This window comes from Acomys minous (assembly GCF_964271855.1).
Source record: "Acomys minous genome assembly, chromosome: 17".
In the NCBI taxonomy this organism is placed as follows: domain Eukaryota; kingdom Metazoa; phylum Chordata; class Mammalia; order Rodentia; family Muridae; genus Acomys; species Acomys minous.
The window spans coordinates 38,834,003-38,851,973 of NC_140500.1; the positions used below are offsets into that span (position 1 = coordinate 38,834,003).

General features: G+C 37.7%; 1 protein-coding gene across 5 annotated transcripts in view; it reads right to left on the reverse strand.

The window, feature by feature from the left end:
• LOC311588645 (contactin-4) overlaps positions 1-17,971 on the reverse strand; it is a 980,815-nt gene that overhangs the window by 810,825 nt on the left and 152,019 nt on the right. The window lies entirely within an intron of this gene.

The following is a 17,971-nucleotide window of genomic DNA, read 5'->3' on the forward strand; positions in this document are numbered from 1 at the left end:
TCCTGCCTTACAGGGCTAAGACCAGTTGACTTTCATGCCTTGGTTTTTATTTCTTTAACAAGTATATTTTTGTTTGTTTGCTTAGGATGAATTTTGTACATACATTATTGGCTCCTCTTATTTTTATTTTATCATTATGCTGTGAAGTAATTATTTTTTGTGTCTTCTTAAAGATTAAGTGAAAAGATAAAGGGGGAGCCCATTTATAAAATGTAGTAAATGGACATATTTTCCTACGAAGTATAAAAGAAGCTTAAAAAGTTTCTGCCATCTGAAGGAATTGGGTCTCAAATTTGAAGTCTGCATTTTGATTATTAATTTTCTGTTAAAAAATATTTGTCATTATCCTGGCAGCTTCTAGTATTATGCTATTGTGCTGATTCCACTAAATGACTCAGTCATGCAAGGAAGGTGAAATTGACAGATAAACTCAATAAATAGCATTGTTCTCAACTTGCTGAGTCTCCAAACAGAGACAGAAGTAAGAACAAATGAACCAGGTAGGTGTGTATCACCTACAGTGGGAGATAATCAATGTAGCACATGTGAGAGGAAAACAAATCAGGAGAATTGCTGAAGTGCTTATGTTAATCTGAATGAGAATCTGCCAACAATGGCATCAGCAGAAGCTGGATGATTATGCACATGTGTGGTCTACACAAGGAAATTCAACACAAAGGTGCTGAAAGGGGCAAAGTAATACCCAGTCTGAACACACTACAACAAACCAAGGTCATGAAAGCAAAAGGGGAAAGCAGGTTTAAGGAAGAATACTCTTTTATGGCAACCAGAGGCTATATTTCTTTGCAGTTTTTCAGTAAACTGCTGAGGAGGAACTTTTGTCCAGCTGCATAACACCTTACATGATTCTCAACATTCTGAATCCCTTTCTTATTATCTGAAACACCAGCTGAATAGACATTTGAGTTGACCATTAAGCAAGACTGATACCATGCCACAAATATGGATGATATATTTCAAAAGGAAAAGAGTAACAGAATTTCATGCATCCATACTGTATTTACATCATTTCTGCTTCTTCTACAACCTGCAACTTTTTGTATTCCCCACATACCTCTAAAATTCATGATCCATCACTCTTGAATTAGTGTGTGTGTATGTGGGTTTACACGTGTGTGTGTGTGTGTGTGTGTGTGTGTGTGTGTGTGTGTGTGTGTGTGTGACATAACTAGTTTAACGTGACTAGCCTTCAAAGAACAAGATTTAGCCCATAGAATCACTGTGGTACAGAAGCCAAGATATGTATTATTTATAATAAAATCTAATGATGGTGATTCAATGAACACATACACAGAACATTTTCCAGTTGTGATCATGTAATTTATAAGGCATGGTTTAACCCTAGTTCATCCAAGAAGAAAATATCATGGCAGCTATGCACTTCAGAGGATATGAAAATACTTACCTAATGGAATAGGAAGATGATTCAATAGTTAAGAATATTTGTGTCTCATATTATGGTGCGTGTGTGTGAGCATACACACGAGCACGTGTGTGCACACACACATACACACATATTCATTAAAATACTCCCTTAAAACACAATATACACAATGTATTATAATGCATCTGATGAACAATGTTTATGTAGATGAAAAGATATAAGGCAATTCTATATTCTTGCATTATATTTTAAATATGTTTATTATGTTTTTTAAACATTTATATTATTGCACATGAGTAAAATAAACTACATACAACAGGAAGAACCATGAGAGAATCTGGAATTATATAAATGTTACATTAATAGTGATTTGGCCATTTGTATTTGGCAAACTTGAAGTAAACATCTTTCCTATCTTGTTGGGTCTAAATTTCTGAATGGAGATTAATATCTATCATATATCATCTCTATAAACTTAAAAAAATCTATCCTGATCTAAAACCATCTTAGCCCCTAACCTACTATCTTAATTGAAAGACTAAACTATCTGGTCTTCAAACCCATCAGAGACTTGAGAAGGGATAAGACTTAAGTACTCAAGTGAACCAGAAGTGCAGGTTAGCATCTTCTAAAATGAAAAAAGGACTGAGACTGTTACTGCCTGAACAGTCACGCAACACTCGCTATAAGGTTAGAGAATCATCTTCATCCTTTTGGCCCAATATATCTGACAGACATATTTGTGAGGCAGGAACTATTGAGGAATTGCTCATGCTGTCTTGGCAGAGTTTGGCCATCAACTCTGCCTGCATCTAACCTTGTCCATTTTTAGGCAGAATTCTGCCTGTGACAGAAGCGAGCACATTTTGCCAAGTGGCTGGTTTGCCACATTTGAAGCCAATTCCATAAGGAGTTTCTTTGATGCTCATCTTCTTCTTTGAGGCAGGCTGAGTAGTACCAGGAGTTAACTTGTCTTGTTTTCAGAGAACTTTTAGAGTAATAAAAACATCTTTAGAGATGCTCCACCACACAACAAGGACATATGCTGAACCATGTTCATAGCAGCCTTTTTCATAATAGCCAGAATCTGGAAACAATCTAAATGTCACTCAGTTGAAGAATGGATAAAGAAACAGTGGTACATTTACACTATGGAATACTACTCAGCTATTAAAAACAAGGATATCTTGAAATTTGCAGGCAAATGGATGGAACTAGAAACAATTATCCCGAGTGAGGTTACTGAGACTCAGACAGACACACATAGTATATTCTCACTCATAAGTGGATGTTAGCCACTTTATTCAGGTTAATCGTAAAACAATACGGAGACTGATGAGCCAACCAAGGTCCAAATGGGATACGGACCTAAACCTCCTGCTCAGATGTAGTAGATAGGCAGCACAGTATTCATGTGGGTTCCACAATATGTGGAGTAGGGACTACTTCTGAAACAGATTCAGGCCTTCTAATGTTGTTCACTTCTACCTGGTGGGGTGGCCTTGCCAGGCCACAGAGGGAGAGGCTACAGGTAGCATAGAGGACACTGGATAATGCTGAGGTCAAATGTTAGGGGAGGAGAGCTCCCCCTGCTAAGGACTAGGAGAGGGAGGGAAAGAGGATGAAGGAAGGGATGGGATCAGGAGGGGCTGATGGAGAGGGTGGGATCAGGAGGTGATGAGGGAGGGGGCTTCAGTTGGGATGTAAAGAATTAAAACTGCAGAACAAGCAGGTAACTAATATTGCTAACCCCACTACATGGGGACAGCTCTGAGACTGGCTGGGATACGAAGGTTTAGCCATAGACAAGGCTTCATGTTGGTCACAGATAATTATGGGACATCCTTAGTATGGCATAAAGGAAGATTTGCAGATGTCTTACTTCTGTTCATACAATGAGCAAAGGACCAGCCTTAATTGCTCTGTCCATCCTGCACACCTCATACCATCACGATGTTAGATCTGTGTAATACTTGTGAGAACTTATGGTTTCAGAACAAAAGACCTGGACACTGACACTGGATCAGACCTGACAGGATTCATTCTTCTCAGCAAGCTGGATGCTGACATCCTGCATTCTCCATGTTCCAGCCCCAGGTGCCTCAGTTGCTGTTACACATCAGAACAGGACAGCTTTCAGGACAACGTTGTAGAAAGTTTCTGATCTCAATTGGTCCAGCAGTTCACACTGGCCCACACAGGACTCCTATTAAGCCTTGAATTTCACAACTTATGAAAAATGGACCTCAAATGCTATTACTGGCTTACTTAACCATTTTACCCAATTTTGGTGAGAGGGGCTCTTCAAAGGAATTATTCGCCCTAAGTCAGCCAGAAGAAACCTTGAGAGAACGATGCCCCATTTCCTCTAAAAGGGGTTGGATAGGTTTACTCTCTTGGTCTACAGATGCTTATTTTCACTCAGAGTTGGTTATAAGTATTATTGGTCATTCATGGAGACGAAACTAGGTTTCACTCAGGGACGTGTCTCTTTTCCTTTATCTTTCTTTTGTAGGTAAGGAGATAGAAGCTAAAAAGTAGGAAAGGGGTATATAGAAATATAGAAGGAGGATAGAATAAAAGGTAGATTATTTAATCTACTCCTCAGCTCAAGGCCCTACTTGTTACTCACAAATAAGGTTATTTTTTAACTCTATGATATTGAATTTTGTATATTGATGAAAAACATACTCATGATAAAAACTTGTCTAATTTTATCACAAGAATATATACTCTAGGTATATAAGTAATAGATAGGTAATCTTGCATTATTATACCCAAGTAGTAAATAGTAATCTCTCCAAGAGCCAAGAAAGAAATGTATAGTTATTTTTCTCTTCAGAGGTTTGAATTTGTACTTTTCACATATGTTCACCTTGCATCTTCAGACACATTATTATGACAGATCTTTATGTTTCTGATAGAGTTTCATCAATAGTTTGGAAGTCTTAGAACTATATTATAACCAAAGGAACTAACCACAACAGTGCAGGGACTAGCATTCTGATCACTGCCAGTATGTAACATTTTTACTAGGAGGATTGAAAGTAAAGTTTTAGCTTTGTTGTACAGGCATTCTTTATCTTAGGTCACAGGGCTTCCCACGCCTTTGATTTTATTTCTCTTCTCCTACTGGGATACCTTTTGAACCTTCTTTTATCAAGGCAATCATCTGTGACCTTCTAATGTGCTGAAAATATACTGGGGGATAATTTTAATAAGATAAATAAGGTGATTCAGTTATTGTCATCACTTAGCATGAAGGGAAGATGTGAACAGACAGAGCCAGAAGAAAATTAAAGCAAGTAATAGCATTTATTTTAGTTTGGAAGCAAAACAATAAACAAACACAACTCCTGAAAATTTAAAGACTTGGTGAACTGTAATGTCCTGAATGACTCTTGGAATGTGGATGGAGATTAGTACTTAATATAGCATCTGTGGAATGGCTGAAGAATAAACAAGTTCATTTATCTTCTCCAAGATACACAATAGGTAACATCCCTACAAAGAGCATTTATACTGTGTTTAGATAAAAATAGAACGAAGCTCAATATGACAAAATGGGAGCAGGAGAAAGAATCTCTTGTTAGTTGCTTTTGTTTTGTTGTAATGCACATCATGAGAAAGCCTATCAATCCCATTTTACACAGGGAAAACTGAGATTCTGAAAGATGATTAATAACCTGGATAAGTGGAGGCTTAGATTAACAGCAGGTGTGTTATTCTAAAAAACCCTGGTACTTTTTATTATATATTGGAATTAATAGACAAATATAAAAATAGAGTAGAGTAGAGTAGAGTCCTATATATTAATGGGCTAAGGGTTTTCTGTTTTCACATGGGTTGATCTAACAAATCTATTTCCAAACTTGAAGACTGAATCTATTGATTACCAACCAGAAATGCCCTTCTCTACCTGTATAACCAACTTATCCAAAAATCAAGTCAAGTTAGTTATCGGCCAGGATTCTTGGCATAAAAGAGGTATGAAGTGAAATTAGATGACTCCGAAAAATGATGGATAAGAAAGCTCACTCAATGGGACTAGTCTGACTGATATGATCATTTTTATATTACAAGGCATCTTAAAATGGGACCCTTTAAAACATGGGGACTGGCGTATGCATGTATGTTGTATGATGAATGTGTGTTGTGTGTATATGTGTGGTATATGTATGTTGTGTATTTGCATTTGTTGTACATGTGTGTGGTACTGTGTATGTGTGGGTGTGGTATATATATTCATATATATGTGAGGTGGGTAGGTGTGATGTAAAGTGTTTATGTGTGCAGGTATGTAGTGGTATATTTGAATAAGTTTCATGTGTGTGTATGTCTGTGTGTGTACATTTGTGGTATGGTTTATATATGTGAGTGAATATATAAGAATGTTCATATGGCATACATGTGTCTGTGTGCATGTGTGTATGTGGTGTGTGTGTGTGTGTGTGAAAGAGAGAGTGTATGTGTAGTACATATGTCTAGTGCATATACCTTTGCATACTCATGTAGGAGCCAGAACAAGATTTCTGTTGTCCTCCTCTTTTGCTCACCAAAGTACCACCTTGAAGTAGGATCACTACTGGTCAGTAGTTTGTTATTTTGTCTAGTTTCTAGCTGAAAGAGCTTCTAGGATTCACTTGTCTCTAGCTCACTCCTCATACTGGGATTACAGATACGTGCTGCCATATCTGGTCTTTTACACAGGTGTTGGAATCCAATATGTTGGTTTTCACAATGATAATGCACATGCTTTAGACACTGCATCACCATCTTTGCTCCAAAAGAGAACTGTTTTCATCTCACTGGTCAAGGGTGTGCATATGCACTCACATGTGCATGTGTGTGTGTGCACACACACGCGCGTGCGCGCACACACACACACGTACCATTACTCATACATGCATGTATAATACTGAATTTGATAGTATATGTTTTGAAGGACTTTTACTAAGACTTTAGCTTTTACATAGCAACTGAAAATCTAGATATTGCCTGACATCTATTTTGTACATGACAGACAGACAGGCAGAAGGACAGACAGAGAGACTTATGGAAGAGAGGGAAGGAGGAAGGATATAATATAAACATTTTTATTAATTTTAAATTTGTTCCCAGTTACATGACCTATGAAATTACTTTGTGTCTATCCCACAGTGATGTTTTGTAAAGTAACTTAGATCCTACCTCAGACCTTTGGGTTTTGAAACAGACAGGTTAACTTTATTGAGATTTGCAGTGATATGCCCTGGCACCGAGAGGGCTACACTTGACCTTATAAGACATCACAACAACTCCCTTGTAATTCTTGGGACTGAAACTCTAACTTTTTTATTTGACTATAGTACCAAAAAGCAGTATCTGAGAGTACAAATACCAACACTTCTCCAGGGAGAAGCTATAATTTATAAACAAAACAATAGCACAAATTAGTATGCACAAGAATATTCACCAAAGGATGTTTTTATGTTATTTATTTGCTTGTTTGTTTCTTTTTATGAGATAGGGTAGCACATAACCCTGGCTGGAATCAAACTCAATATGTAGCAGTAAATGATGTCGAAATTCTGATTCTCCTGCCTACAACTTCCCATACATGGAACATAATTGACCAACTGTTCAAAGCGTAGTTCCAATACCCAAATTATAGAAGATAGATTACAACTCTCCATTAGTGGCAGAAATGACTATGTACCTATCGAATGGATGTACATTTTCAGAAGACAGGTCCATAGGAATAATGACAAAAGTCTTCTTGATTTGGTAATAAAAACATATCAATTATTGAATGAAAAGAAGCTGTTGAATGCACAATTCATAAATACCCAAAGGAAAGTTTTCTCTATAAGGAAAAATTGATTAATAAGGTCACTTTAGGAACTGAGATTATACATGATTAAGCAATCTTGTAGTTTTCTATTTTGCTTATAATACCTACAATGAGTTTTATTACTTTTATAATCAGAAAAATGTAATTTTCATTTTGAAAATGTTACAGCTAAATCAAGAAAGTACTCATTAAAATTTATTACAAGAATTTAATATTTTAATAACATTTTTCATGATTAAATTTTCTGATGATTACAAATTCACAGTGACACTGTTTTGCAGGCTAAGCTGCTTCTCTTACTTAAGAACTTATGATCATGTCCCTGTATTTTCAAATATTATATTCTTAAAAGCAAGACATTAGTGATACTTTAGTATTCACTGTATCTCTTAGCTCTTCATGATTTACATTCCTGATATAGAAAGTAATAATATGATGTGTTTATGGATCACAGAAAGAAGTTTGCAGAATTCACTTCATACACAGTTGTTATGCAGGATTCTTCAGTCAGAGGTAGTGGCTGGTTCTTAATTTTAAAGTGAAGTAAGCCATACTCCATAGCTCAGGACAGCAATGATGATTTTGCTGCAAAATGACTGTGCAGCAAACTCAGAAGCAGGGATATACACAGAGCAAGCCAATAATTTAAATAGTTTGTCTTAGAGAATTATACTGTTCCGTTCTTCTACAATCTAAAACACTTTTCAGACTGAGTTGATGATGGAGCCATAAAAATGGTCAGTCAGCCATTTGCTGCCAAGCCTGAGGGCCTGATTTCAATCCACTGGACTCATACAGTGGAAAAAGAACAAACTCCCCCAAATTGTTCTGATAAACTCACATCAGCATCAGCATATAGGCACACAAGATAAATAAATAAATAAATGTAATCGTTATTTCAAAAGACAATAATGTGGATTAATCCCATAAAACATTCCTAATTGGAATGCATTTTACCTTTACACTATAAGCTATAGTATATATACTTTTATAAGCCCTATTCAAGAACTGAAGAAATTGAGTCAAAAAGATTATGCAGTATCTTTACTTCAGGGTCATGGTATGAATTCATGATATTATCCTCAAAATAATAAGTATAGTCACAAAAGATGATTTTATTCAGCAACACACTTAAGCATGAAGATGATGATTAGAGCCCGGTGTAAGCAAGCATGACTTCCCATGATTCTCTGCTTGCACTAATAGCATTATCTAAGTAAACAATGTCTTTTTTTGCATTTAATTCAAGGTGCAGAAGAAACCACCTCATTAACCCTTGTTTCTGATAAAAGCAAAATATATTAAGTAGAAACCACAAAAAAAAACCTACTATAAAACTAATGTGTATCATTTTACAAATTTTATTTTGTTACAATGTCATCACAACAAAGACATGCCTAAGTTCGCAAGAACCACTCTAAATAACACTGAGATTTCTAGAAAGCAAAACTGTAAGAAGGGTCATCCTTGGACTTAGACTTTTACGCAGGAACAATGATCACCCGCAATCCTATATGGGAATTCATGCCCCGTGTAAAGCAAAGGCACTGAGTTGTGTAGTATTAAACACTTCACTTAAGCTGGAAGCTAAAATCTGAGGAACAAGCAGATTAGATGGAGCTAAGCCCTGGCCTGTACTTCTCCCCAGGATTCTGAAAGGGATGGAACTGTCCAGAATAGTCTCATCTTCTGTCATACTAGCTGTAACTCTTCCTCAAGCAAATCACACAGTTCCTGATACAAAATGGCCACAGTGAACACACCCCAGCTCCTTATATCATGACTGAATGCAGACCCTCACACACGGTACGGAACACACATGCTTTACACAGTCCTTCCCAGAGGATTCCCTGCAAGTTAGCTGTGAACATGAAAGGCTCCCCGTAGGCTAGAATATGCGCTCCTGACTTGTTCTCACAATTATAGGCAAGGGATATATTTATATATGTATGTATCCTGCATACTCCTTTCTGCATCTCTGTCCCTAGCTGTCTACACATCACACACAAAATGAGTGACATCAGTTCAGTACTTTGTTAGAAATTATTTTCCATCTAACAAACAGTGAACTCCAGAGTTTTGGTGTTACTCTTTAAAACAATGGAATTGTCCTTATAATCCATTAAATGATAGTTTGACTATGGCCTGTTACACCATAGACATAATTGCCTTAATTGAAGGAATGCATTGAGGAAAGCTGTAGATCATCGAAAGCTCTCATTTTCATCATGATATCCCCAGCCGCAATTGGCTGATTTCTTAAGGCACCTCCAAGAGTGGAGGCTAGAACCGTGAAGTATTTACTGGCGCCTACACACCAATCCTTTGATGATCTTTGCAGAGATGAACTCAAACAGTGCCACTTCCTGTCTGTCATTCTGAGTCAGCCAAGCTAATCAGTACTCAGTGCTCAGCTTAGACTGGGACTGTGAACAAAGAGCCATTTAGAGATGCTGAAATGCATACTGTGGACTTGCCAAGCTGCGGAGATTCATCCAGGAGAACATATCTTATTTCAAGAATATAAATGAATTAATCAGTAAGCTTGCCACCCCTTGCCAGAAACATCCCTGATTAAATTTAATGTAGTGCATTTGTGCAATCACCAGCAAACTAACCACTGATTAAACAAAGGCCTCTGAGCACTAATTCTTCTAATGTATGGTTATTTCTGCTCTCCTATGAAGGTCACACCTTGAAAACTTTGCCGATTTGAAAGATTCTCCATTGAGAATTCAACATGGAGTGGTTTTGTTTTGTTTTGTTTTGACTCATTTTTTAAAGCAGTCCAGTTTATTTGGTGGCAGGACCAGGAATGCATCAGACATTAGGATAAATGCTGCCGTGTCATACAGACACTGCAATTTTTTGCTACCTTGAAGGCCAGTAGAGAAATTTGTTAATTACAAGAAAAAGTATTCATCTAATTTCCTCTCTTCTATTACTAGAGGAGGAGAAACTGTAATGAGCTACTTATTCTAAAACAAAGAACTTGGGAGCAAAATAGCAAGAATTCTGTTGTTCCATTTCTCACACATTTTACCTTTAGATATGCTGTTATTTTGCACTGAAAAAAATCATCAGCAAGGAGATAATGTAATTTTGGAAAATTTATTCAGAGAGTGTGATTAGATTTTTCTGTGAGTGGGTTTGTTATTTTCCTTACATATAAGCAGCTAATGATAGATGAAAGATCCATAGATGAAAGATAGATAAATGGTAGAAATATGTATGTGTATATATGTACATAAATATTATGTATATGCACAGATAGATGATAAAAAGAAAGAAAGAATGAATGAAAGTTATATAGATGATCGATGGTGGATAATAGATAACGATAGATAATAGAAATTGACAGATAGCTAATGACAGATATATAAATATATGAACCAATGTTAGATGATAATATACAGAACACATTAGTCAAAATTTAATTCACAAAATAAACCTAGTAATAGACCCTGGTTCTGTAGTTTATCAAACATTTACTACTCATTTAATTACTGTAACGGGTTGACATGCCCCATCAACTTCCTATTCCCATGAGGTATACAGTTAAGAGACAGTGACTCAGGTACATTCTTTGTAGGCTAAAAATATTTCCTTTGGTGATTCAAAAGGTTCCTCTTTTAACTCAGATTAAGCCACTCAGAATATATATATGTGCGTGTGTGTGTGTGTGTGTGTGTGCGTGGGCGCGTGCATATACACATAATATGCCTATATAGTACTAAAATATAGTTTTAGACTTATTAATGATTCTAAAATCTCTGATACCAATCCATATGTTTCACAATAGCTGTATTTGTATGGTCTTTGAACTCAAAGAATGAGAACAGAGATTAAGGACACCCTTCCTAGTCTTACCATCAAAAACCATATAGCTAATATTCCATTTATCTTTAGAAAGTTAAGGCAGTAAATCTTTCAAATTCCTGCAGATGATTCTTCTTATCAACTCCTCTCCTGTATCCCCAGCCCAAGAGTCAGTAGCTACAAAAGAAAATCCTTATATCAATGGAATTGGTATAGATAATTACAGAGCCATAAATCCCATATCCTCTGGAAATCTAGATGACAAAATTAAAACCAATAATAGGGCATTTCTTAAATAAATCAGGAAGTCCAGTCCTTTTAGACAACAGAAATGCTTACTTTAGGAAGCTATGGGTATTGTTATGTAGCTATCAAGAAGGCTGAAGAATATGCTCTAACATTATAGAGAGTTTTGGGTGACTATTCAGGTAGCAAACTGTCTCTGGCATCTTCTCATTTGGAAAGCTACTAACCTGTACTCCTGGCCTACTCAGGTAATCAAGTTTATTACTTTTCAAGTTAATTTTACAATGAAGCTTAGCTGTTTAGGGTTAACATTTTTTAGGTCTAGATAAATGTTTTAAGTTGATAATGACAAAATGTGATGGAGACTGATTTACATTCAGAATTTTAGATGCACCAAGATAGGAAAGATGTTTTCTTTAAAGTTCTCAAATACAAATAGGGAGGGGAGTAAGGGGAAAATGGGAGGGAGGGAAGAATGGGAAGATACAAGGGATGGGATAACCATTGAGATGTAACAAGAATAAATTAATTAAAAAATGAAAAAAAGGATATAACATTTATATAATCCTGATTGTGTCATGGTTCTTCTTGCTATAGGTAGTTTATTTTATATGTGTGTAATAAGATAAATGTGTATGTAAAAGATTTTAAATGTTTAATTAATAAACAATTAAAAATTAAAAAGAAATGTCTTAGGTGGGAATGCATCATAGCTAATTAACACTGAAATCCTTAAAGCATGACACAGCCATTGCAACCACAATCTTTCAGAAGCTGTGGCTACCAGCATTGCACTTGAACAAGATGGACCTCTCATTGGTCGATCATCGATTCATAAGAGACACCTCAGCCCCACCACATCCTGCTGAATTACTGGACACTGAATTAGTCAGTGGGGTTATCAGTCATTCTATTCAGTTGTGTACCCTCCAATGAGCCTCCCAGGCTTCAATGGCTAGTTCCAAACCAAGGATATTCATATGGTTATGGTTATACTCAGCGGGTCACAAACAAGACAAATACATGAATGTTGGAGAAGAAAAGGTTGACAGGAGTGGAGAGGAGATGAGAAGAAGGTTGTTGGTGAGAGAAATCAGAATGCATTGTGCAAGCGTATGAAAGTGACCAAAACCAAATTCAATGAAAGTATTTTTTAATTATTTTATTTTTATACATATACATTTATACTATTACACATATATACAATAGATTCCCTATGGCAAGAAGAACCATGACACAATCAGGAATTATATAAATGTTACATTCTTAGTGTTTTGGCTATTTGTATTTTACAGCCTTGAAGGAGACATCTTTCCTATCTTGGTGCATCTAAATTTCTGAATGTAAATCAATCTCTATCACATATTTTCATCATCAACTTAGAACATATTTTTATTCTAATATGAGCTATTGTATCCATATAACTCAATTATAGTAGAAAGTTTACTGTCAATGCTTTGAAAGTGCTATAAAGCTGTTTAGAAGAAATAAGATATATGAATTAAATGTTAGTAGTTTAAATTATGGTCACGTCAGTTGCTAGTCTACTTTCATCCCAAGAATATACATCCTAGGTACAGCAGATAGATATGACTCTATAGAAAGAAAAGGTCTTCAAAAACCCCAGAGACATACAGAATATGGCATTTAAAATGTTTTTATTACTTTAAAGAATCATTGACAATGAGACAGGTTAACTCCTGGCAACACCCAGCCTACCTCAAAGAAGATGATGAGCATCAAAGAACCTCCTTACGGAGATGGCTTCAAATGTGGCAAACTAGCCACTGGGGAAAACATCCTTATTTCTACCACAGACAGAATTCTGCCTAAACAAAGGGTCAGCTTTGATGTAGGCAGAGTTGACTGCCAAACTCTGCCAAGACAGGGTAAGAAAGTCCACAATAGTTACTGTCTTACAAATATCTCTGTCAGATATATTGAGCTGGAAGGCTGAAGAAGATGCTCTCTTATAGAGAGTTTTGGATGACTATTCAATGAAAGTATTTTAAAAGAGTGAGAACAATGAGAAATGAGAAGACAAATTTAAAGACACAATTATATTCAACCATCTATTTTATGGTTTTAAACAGCAACATTCTTATGAAGTTCTTTAGTCATGGATCAAATATGAATTTCTATATATAAGTAAAGTAGAATACCTTTAATATTCTATGTCTGTAGAAAGATATCTTAAGAACTAAGATGAATTTAAATACTCTTTTTATTCCTAATGAATCTTGCCTGCTTTATGTACATCATTTTAGAATTTCACAAACGAGCTGTGAAATTGCTGATTTGTCTCCAGTATGCATTTCTTTGTCAGGAAAGAAAATGTCTCTTTGAAAGAGTCTGCTTGCTATGAAGAGAGGAGATATTTATGTTCCTCCTCCAAATACACACGGGTCAATTCAAAGGAACTACTTATTCCTTGAGTAAAAGGAAATATTGTCTCAGGAAATGGTTCTTTCATTAGCTTTTTAGGATACACACCACTGTAACGCTTGGCACAGGCACCAGGAAAAGAGGTGAATGCTATCTTTGAGAGACAGGCAAAGTTCATTCCTCAAAAACTCTTTACATTCCAGAAAGGGAAATTCCCCTGGCAGCATCTTTGTTTCTGTGAGACAAGACAAATCCATGCCAACAAATGCATTTGATTCTTGCTTTATTTCCCTTTAAAATCCTACAGCAAAGAATTGGATTTTAGTGTTGTTTGTTTATATTGAAAGAACAATTAGGAGCTCTTTTGGAGTTCTGTCATTGCATTTACTTCTGGAGATCTATACAAAAAAAAAAATACCCTTAGCCAAATAACTTAACTGATAGGCTGGCAGCTGCTAATAACACCAGTAACATTTCCCTTCCTAGATCTCAACGAAGATTCTTCTGAAGATGATAGATCCATTATTATGATGTTTGCAAAATACTCAACAGACCAATGCTATTTTATATACCCATGGTTCTGCTTACCTTGAAGGTGTGGTAAATTTGTCAATAGGTCTCATTAAGAAAAGAGTTAATATATGTGGTCCTAACACACTAAGACCCCAAAGTAACAAGGAGAGCCTAATATAGGATATTTGAATCCCACAAAAAGGGGGAAATAAAATAGATGTGTGAAATGGAAGGAGAGAAGGAACTTGGCAAGAGAGGGAGTATAAAATGGAATTTGTGGAGAGGGGTTGGATGCCAGAAAGAGCAACAGCAAGGATGGGGATGAGAGGTTCAAGAGAGAGTAGGGAAATTGGGGTTGGGGCATCTCTGGGATACTCTGGAGATCTAGGGTGGGAGAGGCTGCTGGGAAGATATTAGGGATTCTAGCTGAGACTCCTAGCAGTAGGGGATATTGAGATTGAAGTAGCCACATCGTGTAGCTAGTCATGACTTCCAGCGGAAGGATGGGCCCACCAACACACCCATAAAATCCTGGACCTAAAATTTGTCCTGGCTACAAGATTTGTAGGGATAAAAGATGGAACAGATTAAGGAAATGGCCAACCAATGACTGGCTCAACTTGAAAACCACCCCATAGGAGAAACCCAACCCATGTCACTATTTTTTTTAATTTGTTCATTTTACATCTGATTGTAGTCCCTTGCTTCATCACCTTCAAACTCCACCCTCCCACCCTCATACCCTCTCCCTCCATCAAGTAGTCATCAGAAAGTGGAGCCCTCCTCCCCTAACATCTAAACTTAGCCTATCAAGTCTCATCTGCACTACCTATATCCTCTTCCTCTGTGGCCTGGCCAGCCCCACCCTCATCCCCTGCCAAGGGGAAGTGATCAGTGTGTCAGGGCCAGAGTCCATGTCACAAGGAGACCCTACTCTCCATATTATGGGACCCACAAGGAGACTGTGGTGCCTATCTACTACTTCTGAGCAGAGTGGTCTATGTCCTCACCATTCATGGTTCTTGGTTGGTGCATTAGTTTCTGCAGCAACCCTTTTGTTACTGGATACATTGCTCTCCTTGTGGAGCTTCTGATCCCCTCCAAGGACCCTCTATTACCCTGATTTTCCATAAAACTCCCTGTGCTTCACCCCAAAGTTTGGCTGTGTACTCAGCATCTGCTTGGATCTCCTTCTGGGTGGACTTTTTCAAAGGACCTCTATGGTAGGCTCTCTTCTTGTTCCTTCTTTTCAAATGCTTCAGGTGTCTATTCTATTTGTCTATCTGAATGAGACTCAAACACTCTGCCTAAAGTCCTCTGTGTTATATAGTTTCTTTAGATCTATGTATTATAGTATGGTTATCCTGTACTATTTGGGTAATATCTACTTATAAGTGAGCATATACCATGTATGTCTTTCTGGGACTGGGTTACCTCACTCAGGATGATCTTTTCTAGTTCCATCCATTTGCCTGCAAATTTTAAGATTTCTTTGTTTTTAATAGCTGAGTTGTATTCCACTGTATAAACGTACCACAGTTTCTTTATCCCTTCCTCTGTTGAGGGACATCTACATTGTTACCATATTCTGACTATTACAAATAAAGCTGCTATGTACAGATAATACTCTGCTTTATTTGCAGACGAGAACCTAGAACAACTGTCATCTGAGAGCCTTCATCCAGCAGATTATGGAAACAGATGCTGAGACCCATAGCCAAACATTAGATGGAACACAGGGAACATTAAGGGAAGTATTGAGGGAGCTAGAGGGGTCAAAGACACCACAAGAAGACCTACATAGCTAACTAACCTGGGCCCATGGGTGCTCACAGAGACTAAACCACCAACCAAAGAACATTCATGAACTGGTCCTAGGGCCCCTACACCTGAGAAGTTGGCATACTGCTTGGTCCTCAAGTGAGTCCGCTAACAATTGGAGTGGGGGGCTGTGTCTGACCTGGACTCTCTTGCTCCCTCTGGATCCCGCTGCCCTGGCAGGGCTGCCTTGTTTTGCCTCAGTGAAAAAGGAGAGACTTAGTCCAGATGGGACTGGATGTGCCATGCCATGGGGTTGGTACCCCAGGAGGGAAAGTGATGTGGAAAAAGTGTGTAGGAGGATGGGACTGGGAGAGAGGAGGGTGTCTTGTTGCAATTGGGATGTAAAAGAACAAATAAATAATTAAAAAAAAAAAGCCTTGGGCCAGATAATAGATACACCACAGATAATAGGTCTTCTTCGCAAACCCTTACAGGGTTCTCCTATGTTCTCCCAGAAGCCTACCATCATTTAGGTCCCCAGCTCATCACAGAGATACTCCTGGCTATGGTTTGTCTTTCTGTAGAGGCTTTCTTCAGTCTTCCTACCTGTGCTCTTTCCAGGTCTGATCTTCACCCTCACATCTCTCTGTGCTCCCTCTCCTATTTTGTCCCCTCTCTTCAGCCTCTGTCTATTCCATTTCCCCTTCTGAGTGAGACTTAAATATCTTCTATTGGATCCTCTATGTTACTTATCTATTTTGTGTCTATGAACTGTGGCATGTTTATCCTGTACTATATGGTTAAAATCCCCTTATAGGAGTGTACATAACATGGGTGTCTTTCTGGGTCTGGGTTACCTCACTCAGCATGATCTTTTCTGGTTCCATCCATTTGCCTGCAATTTTAATGATTTCTTTGTTTTTGTTTTTAAATAGCTGAGTAATATTCCATTTTGTAAATTTACCACTCTTCATTTGAGGGTCATCTAAGTTGTTTCCAGATTCTGGCTATTATGAATACAGCTGCTGTGACCATAGTTGAACAAGTGTCCTTGTTCTTGGTGGAGCATGATTTGGGTATATACTCAGGAGTGGGATAGCTGGATCTTGAGGTAGAATTATTCTCAATTTTCTGAGGAAGTGCCAGATTCAGGGGCCACAGTTACTGAAAAGGACCCCTTCTAACTAGACAAGTCTCCTGGTAGATGGAAGGGAATACCAACCCACCCACATAAACTTTGATCCAAAATTTACCCTGCCTACAAGATGTGCAGGGAAAAAAGGATACATACATCATAAAGAATAGAGATCGAGAGATTGTTCAATCAATACCTGGCCCAACCAAGACCTGACCCATGGGAGAAAGCCAACCCCTGAGACTATTATGGATAATTTGCTATGCTTGCAGACAGGAGTCTAGCTGAGTTGTCCTGTGAGAGACTGCACCCAGTTGCATGACACTTTAAATAGATCCTGAGACTTGTAGCCAAACATCAGGCGATGCTTAGGGAGTCTTGTGGGAAAGTGTGGGGAAGGAGAAAAGGACATGGAGGGAACAGAACCTCCACCAAAAGAACAACACAGCCAACTAACCAGAGCTCAGAGGGGCCTCCTGAGGCTGAAGCACCAACAAGAACCATGGACCTAGGCCCCCTACAAAGATGTAGCTGATGGGCAGCTCAGGCTTCATGTGGGTCCACTAGTAAGGAGAGCAGAGGATGTCTCTGACATGAACTCTGTTGCCAGTTTTTTGATCACTTCCTCTGGCGAGACTGCCTTGTCATACCACAGGGGAAAAAGACATGCTCAGTCCTGATGCAACTTGGTGAGCTGGGGTGGATATGAAGGGGGCTCCCCTTTTCTGAAGAATGGGGAAGGGTAGAGGGGGAAGGTGGAACTGGGAGGTTAGGATAGATGGATCTACTATCAGCATGTAAACTGAATTTTAAAACTCTCAGGGAAATGAAAATTCTGTTCTGTGGAAATAAATTTGATTTTTAAGGAGAGTAA